The sequence below is a fragment of the Vulpes lagopus genome, unplaced genomic scaffold, assembly GCF_018345385.1.
Source record: "Vulpes lagopus strain Blue_001 unplaced genomic scaffold, ASM1834538v1 ctg1092, whole genome shotgun sequence".
Lineage (NCBI taxonomy): Eukaryota > Metazoa > Chordata > Mammalia > Carnivora > Canidae > Vulpes > Vulpes lagopus.
In genome coordinates this window covers 5,001-12,074 of record NW_024570370.1, presented here as the reverse complement: position 1 = coordinate 12,074, position 7,074 = coordinate 5,001, and the positions used below count along the sequence as shown (strand labels likewise).

The 7,074-nt window shown below is 53.2% G+C and overlaps 1 pseudogene; it reads left to right on the top strand.

The window, feature by feature from the left end:
- The first annotated feature begins 964 nt into the window (after positions 1 to 964).
- Positions 965 to 2,922, top strand: LOC121483783 (annotated as a pseudogene).
- The last annotated feature ends 4,152 nt before the right edge of the window (positions 2,923 to 7,074 follow it).

Below are 7,074 nucleotides of genomic sequence, written 5' to 3'. Positions count from 1 at the left end.
GCCCTGACCACCACATCATCTCCAGTAAGTCGAAGCCTAGATGGGAAACCGAAACTTTCCATCCAGGACTTTCCAGCCAGGAACCACCCCCACCCCGACCCCCACCCCCTCCCCCGATACTACCCCCCACCCCACCCCCCCAGCCAATCACCTAAGGACACAGTGTTCCCTTGTCTAATTTGTCAAGGGACCCACCCGGATCCAGAGCCGGAACCAAGAAGGCTTAAAAACCCCCACAGTCCCCAACCCCGCGCGACTTCCTTGTCTCTGGCCACCTCTCCGAGTCATGGAACCTCGCCCAGGAGCGCTCCCCATTAAAGCACTCTCGAACCTACTGCCTGGCTCTGCTGGTTTTTTTGTTATTTCTCCGCTGTTCATTTTGTAAAAACCTAACATGTAGGACACAAATTTTTTTTTTTTTTAAGATTTGATGTGTGTGTGTGTGTGTGTGTGTGTGTGTGTGTGAGAGAGAGAGAGAGAGAGAGAGAGAGAGAGAGAGGCAAAGACACAGAGGGAGAAGCAGGCTCCAATGCAGGGAGCCTGACGTGGGACTCGATCCCGGGACTCCAGGATCACGCCCTGGGCTGAAGGTGGCACTAAAACGCTGAGCCACAGGGGCTGCCCTGTATGATACAATTGTTAAGGAAGCACGAAACAGGGGATCCCTGGGTGGCTGAGCGGTTTAGCACCTGCCTTCGGCCCAGGGCGTGATCCTGGAGTCCCGGGATCGAGTCCTACATCGGGGGTTCCTGCAGGGAGCCCGCTTCTCCCTCTGCCTGTGTCTCTGCCTGTGTGTGTGTGTGTGTGTGTGTGTGTGTGTATGTCTCATGAATTGTGAATTAAAATTTAAAAAAAAGAGGAAGGAAGAAAGAAACAAACACACCTGAAACACGTTTACTAACACACCCAGGTATCTGCAGGTTTCCTGAATCAGACAAAAGAGAAACACAAAAGCTGAGGTGGGGGGAGGGGGGAAGGAAGAAAAGGGCAAGCGGTGCAGGAGGAAAACACAACACCACCAAACAAAAAAAAAACCACCTTGGGGGTCTCGTTGACTCACACTCTAGTATTTTACCTTCTGTTGGAAAGACAGACGCCAGGTATCCGGTGAACTGAACCCAATTTATCAATTAAGCTAGTTACACCTTCAAAGTTCCAGGTCACCAAAGATTTGGGAAGGTATTGTAAAAGTTTAACCTATAGACCTTTTTTCATCTTTTTCTTTTTCTTTTTTTTTTTTAAACCTTTTTTTTTTAATTTTTATTTATTTTTGATAGTCACAGAGAGAGAGAGAGAGGCAGAGACACAGGCAGAGGGAGAAGCAGGCTCCAATGCAGGGAGCCTGACGTGGGACTCGATCCCGGGACTCCAGGATCACGCCCTGGGCTGAAGGTGGCACTAAAACGCTGAGCCACAGGGGCTGCCCTGTATGATACAATTGTTAAGGAAGCACGAAACAGGGGATCCCTGGGTGGCTGAGCGGTTTAGCACCTGCCTTCGGCCCAGGGCGTGATCCTGGAGTCCCGGGATCGAGTCCTACATCGGGGGTTCCTGCAGGGAGCCCGCTTCTCCCTCTGCCTGTGTCTCTGCCTGTGTGTGTGTGTGTGTGTGTGTGTGTGTGCGCGTGTATGTCTCATGAATTGTGAATTAAAATTTAAAAAAAAAGAGGAAGGAAAAAAAAAACAAACACACCTGAAACACGTTTACTAACACACCCAGGTATCTGCAGGTTTCCTGAATCAGACAAAAGAGAAACACAAAAACTGAGGTGGGGGGAGGGGGGAAGGAAGAAAAGGGCAAGCGGTGGAGGAGGAAAACACAACACCACCAAACAAAAAAAACCCACCTTGGGTGTCTCGTTGACTCACACTCTAGTATTTTACCTTCTGTTGCAAAGACAGACGCCAGGTATCCGGTGAACTGAACCCAATTTATCAATTAAGCTAGTTACACCTTCAAAGTTCCAGGTCACCAAAGATTTGGGAAGGTATTGTAAAAGTTTAACCTATAGACCTTTTTTCATCTTTTTCTTTCTTTCTTTCTTTCTTTCTTTCTTTCTTTCTTTCTTTCTTTCTTTCTTTCTTTCTTTCTTTCTTTCTTTCTTTCTTTCTTTCTTTCTTTTTTTACCTGCTTGCTCGTAACAAGGAAAAGTACACGAGACAGACAAAATCGATCATTTGAAGTAGTTTCCGTGGACAAATCCTCAGAGGCACAACCTAACTAATCCGTTGAGTTCACAGCAAAAGTTGAGTATGCCCGTCCCTAGGGGCCTGGACCCTCGGGCATCCATCCGGGTCGGTCCCGGTGGAACAAGGGGATAAGTAGTTCTCCTTTTCTTTGCTGTGCCTGTGGGGTCTAACAAGACACCACACGTGTCTTGTTTCTTTGTAATGAGGTGGCGGAGGGGTGTATCTCGATCACCACCATTCCAGGGCCCACAAACTGTGACGGGAGCACAGTGCATCCCACGGCCCACCCCAACCCCAACGGCGGCGGGGGTGGGGGTGGGTGGGGGCAAAGCTGGTCATCCGTGTTAAGTGTGACGGTGATAGCTCCCAGGACACGTCTTTTTACAGGAAACCCACAGGGACCGCGGATACGCAGAGATGACTGAGGCCGATGTAAATCCGAAGGCCTACCCCGTGGCAGATGCCCACCTCACCAAGAAACTCCTGGATGCGTGTTCAGCAGTCCTGTAACTACAAGCAGCTTCGGAAAGGAGCTCACGGAGCCACCAAAACCCTCCACGGAGGCATCCCTGAGTTCATCCTGATGGCTGGCTGCAGACGCCAAGCCCCTGGAGGTCATCCCGCACCTTCCGCTGCCTGCCGCGCCGCGTGAAGAGAAGAACGTGCCCTACGTGTGTTCGTGCGCTCCAAGCAGGCCCTCGGGTGGGCCTGCGGGGTGTCCGGGGTGTCCTAGTGTCATTTGCCAATACGCTCCTGCCGTCTGCTTCAGTAACGTGACGTCGTTCCCCTTCCCCCCCCCCCCAAATCCCAACCCATGCCCCTGAGGGTGGCAGGGCAGCAGCCTACCAAAGAGATGTGCTGCAGACTTCGAGGCTACCTGGGTGAGTAAGACAGGCGGCAGCTGACGTAAGGAGTTGAGAAGTGGCTAGGGAAAAAAAAGAAAAGAAAAAGAAAGAGAGAAAGAAAGAAAGAAAGAAAGAAAGAAAGAAAGAAAGAAAGAAAGAGAGGGTCCACTGATGATGCCGGAATGAAGTCTGAGCAAGTCACGGAGACGTGACCCGGAAGCTACAGCAGAGACCTCGGAATCAAGGAAACATGCTCTCTGGTGAATGGAGTCGTCTTTCACGGACGCTCGGTACCAGGTCTGAGAGGCCTTACGCCTGTTTCCTGCCAGAATCGGATCAGATGTATGTATCCTTTATCACATCAGACGGACAGTGCCAGCCTGTCATTCTGGTGAGCATCCTAATAAAGAAATATCTTCAAACTCCACCGCACCCCCCCTCCAAAAAATAAAGGAAACCAACAACCATGCATTGGCTCCAAAGGCGTAGATGTCGCCCCAGCCCCCCCCCCCCCCCCCGCCGCCCCGCGTCCTCTAAAAACTCAATCTATGTGTTCCCCACTCCCACTGTCAGGCTCCCGTGGTGGCCCAATGGCTCGGGTGATTTTTGCTCCTTACAGGGGGGCGGCGGGATGAGGAGGGGGGGCGGCGATGGCGTTGGAGGCACCCGGGATGATGGCAGAGGAGTTCACCACTCCATCCACAGGAGTGTTGCAGAAACGGGGTGTGTGTGTGTGTGTGTGCGCGGGGGCCACGGGGGAGGCGGAGGCGCAGAGGCGGCAAGGCAGTCCCCGCCCCCGCCAGGACTGAGACAGATTTAAAGGTTTTTATTTTTTTCCTTTTTTTTTTTTTTTAAGGATTTCTTTATTTACTCCTGAGAGACACAGAGAGAGGCAGACAGAGACACAGGCAGAGGGAGAAGCAGGCTCCCCGCAGGCAGGGAACCGGATGCGGGCACAGGACCCCAGGGTATCCCTTCCACCTCCCCAAACCCCCCCCCCCCCATCACGCCCTGAGAGGAAGTCAGCCGCCCAACCACTGAGCCACCCAGGTGTCCACCCGTCCCTCTTGTCCCTCTTGTCCCTCTTTTCCTTTCGCTATCCGTCAACCTTCCAGCCTTCCGCCTCCAACGCCCCCTGTTCCTTCTTGTCGGCTTCCTCCTGGAAAACAGGCCTTGTCCGTGGTTGCCTTTCAGCCCTGTGAAAGAGGTGGAGGCGCAGGCAGTGGGTTGGGCATCGGTTCTGGTGCTGGTGCGTGCGTGCGTGCGTGTGGACTTCGGATTTCTGGCGTCTGCCTGCCTGGCCTGCTTTCCCCGTCTTCTTCATGATTTGGACTCATGGGAAGTGTGTGTGTGTGTGTGGGGGGGGTGGGGGTGGGGGGGGAGTCGGGTCCTTATTTCTCTGGACCACCTCTTGGGTCCCATCCCACGAGGCATCTTTCTGATGGGGTGACCTGGAAGTCCGAACGTAGGGAATTTTCTTTTCTTTCTTTCTCTTTCCTTCTTTCTTTTTATTTTTACCAGATTTTGAGAGAGAGAGAGAGAGAGAGAGAGAGAGAGAGAGAGAGAGAGAAAGGGGCAGAGACCTAGGCAGAGGGAGAAGCAGGCTCCAATGCAAGGAGCTCGATGTGGGGCTGGATCCCCGGATCCTGTGATCACGACGTGCCCCTAAGGCAGATGCTCCACACGGAGCCACCCAGGCGTCCCCGTTTCTGTATTATAAGGGAGACAGACAGGCAACGTGTGTTCAGAGGGACGGAAACAGAGCCCGTGTGCTGAGGTTTCTCGGAGCCCTTTGGACCTTTGGCCGGTGCGAAAGCCAAGGGAGCGGGGCCCAGAAACGTTCAAGGCTGAGAATTCCCTTGCTCAATATTCATTTCGCAGATGCCTGATTGCAAGTGGTATGGAATGGAATGAATGGAATGGAATGGAATGGCATGGCATGGCATGGCATGGCATGGCATGGCATGGCATGGCAAACGTGTCTGTCTGTTTGGGTTACTAGCAGGACCCAGAGAGCCGAAGCTCTCGACCTCAGGGACTTGAAGTTGCAAGTTGGATGCCAGAGATAGAGAGGTAGGCTCAGGCAGGCAGGGCCAGAAAGCTGGCTCGCCCGCCCGGGGAGTCCAGGTGTGAGGCATATGGGATCGCAGGGCAGCTGGGACACAGCCTGGTCCGGATCCACCCAGGTCAGTAGCGTTTCCCGACTCAGGAAAACGTCGGGCGCCCAAGCGTGGCCTTCCTTAGGGATGTTTCGCTCCCCCTCCCCCTCCCCCTCCCCCTCCCCCTCCCCCTCCCCCTCCCCCTCTCCGGGACGGGGACATCTGCACCGCTAGGGGGCGCAGCGGCCGCCGCCGGCGGCGGCAGCGTCTTCCGAACCACCCATGCCGCCCCGGTCCCGGTTCCGGTTCCAGCCCCCGGGAAGGGCGCACTTGGAAACGTCATCCGAGGCGTCCTGGGGCCCTCACCCCCAAAGATCCAGGACACCGGACGGCGGGCTTCTTTCCGGATCGGTTGTAGAAATGTCCGCAAGGGATCCCTGGGTGGCTCAGCGGTTTAGCGCCTGCTTTTGGCCCAGAGCGCGATCCTGGAGTCCCGGGATCGAGTCCCACGTCGGGCTCCCGGCATGGAGCCTGCTTCTCCCTCCTCCTGTGTCTCTGCCTCTCTCTTTCTCTATCATAAATAAATAAATAAATAAATAAATAAATAAATAAATAAATAAATAAATCTTAAAAAAAAAAAAAATGTCCACAACCCCAAAGCCGTCCTTCCTGCCTCACGTCCCCACGCCCCGGCACCGTGTGCGCAGGGAGAGGGGCCCTCCGCTTTGTCGCCACCGCTACAGCAGACAAGGACACGTCCTCAGCACAAGAACGGTCCCATGAGAATCGGCCCCGTCTTAGCTTATTCCCTAGGCGGATACGGCAGGGTGTCGTCTAGAGATAGACGTAGAGCACGAGGTCGCGTGCGGGAAGCAGAGGAACACGCAAGGCCGTGGGGGAAGCAATGGGGAGTAAGAGGGGTGCGTTAGGGACGCCCGGGATCGAATCCCACATCGGGCTCCCAGTGTATGGAGCCTGCTTCTCCCTCTGCCTGTGTCTCTGTCTGTCTGTCTGTCTGTGTGTGTGTGTGTGTGTGACTATCATAAATAAATCAAAATTTAAAAACAAAAAAAAGAAAGAAGAAAGAAAAAAGAAAGAAAGAAAGAAAGAAAGAAAAAGAAAGAAAAAGAAAGAAAAAGAAAAACTAAAAAAAAAAAAAAAAAAAAAAGGCCAACTTGCGGCAACGGCGGGTGGCCCGGGCAGTCGAGCTCCGCCTTCAGCCCAGGGCGTGGTCCTGGAGACGCGGGCTCAGAGTCCCACGTCGGGCGTCCTGGATGGAGCCTGATACTCCGTCTCTCCCTCTCTGACGAAAGAAAGAAAGAAAGAAAGAAAGAAAGAAAGAAAGAAAGAAAGAAAGAAAGAAAGAAAGAACAATGAATAATGAATATGAATGAACGAATAAAAAGTAAGCAAATAAGCAAGTACATCCATCCATCCATCCATCCATCCATCCATGCATCCATGCATCCATGCATCCATCCATCCAAACAAACAAACCTTCCAAGAAAAGAAAAGAAAAAAAAAGGCCAACTTGCGGGAACGGCCGGGTGGCCCGGCGGTCGAGGTCCACCTTCAGCCCCGGGCGTGGTCCTGGAGACGCGGGCTCAGAGTCCCACGTCAGGCGCCCTGGATGGAGCCTGCTTCTCCGTCTTTCCGTCTCTGTCTGATAAATCAATCGATCAATCAATAGTAAGCAAATAAGTAAATACATACATACATACATATATAGAAACCTTCTCCCCCCCCCCAAAAAAAGGGAGAAAAAAGAAAAAGGCAAACTGGTGGCGACGCATGGGTGGCACGGCGGTCGAGCGCCTCCCTTCGGTCCAGGGCACGATCCCCGAGTACCGCATCGGGTTTCGCGTGCGGTGTGTCTTTCTCCCCGTGCTTAGCTTTCTGCTTCTGTGCGTCTGTCACGAATAGATCCGTAAAGGGGGGGAG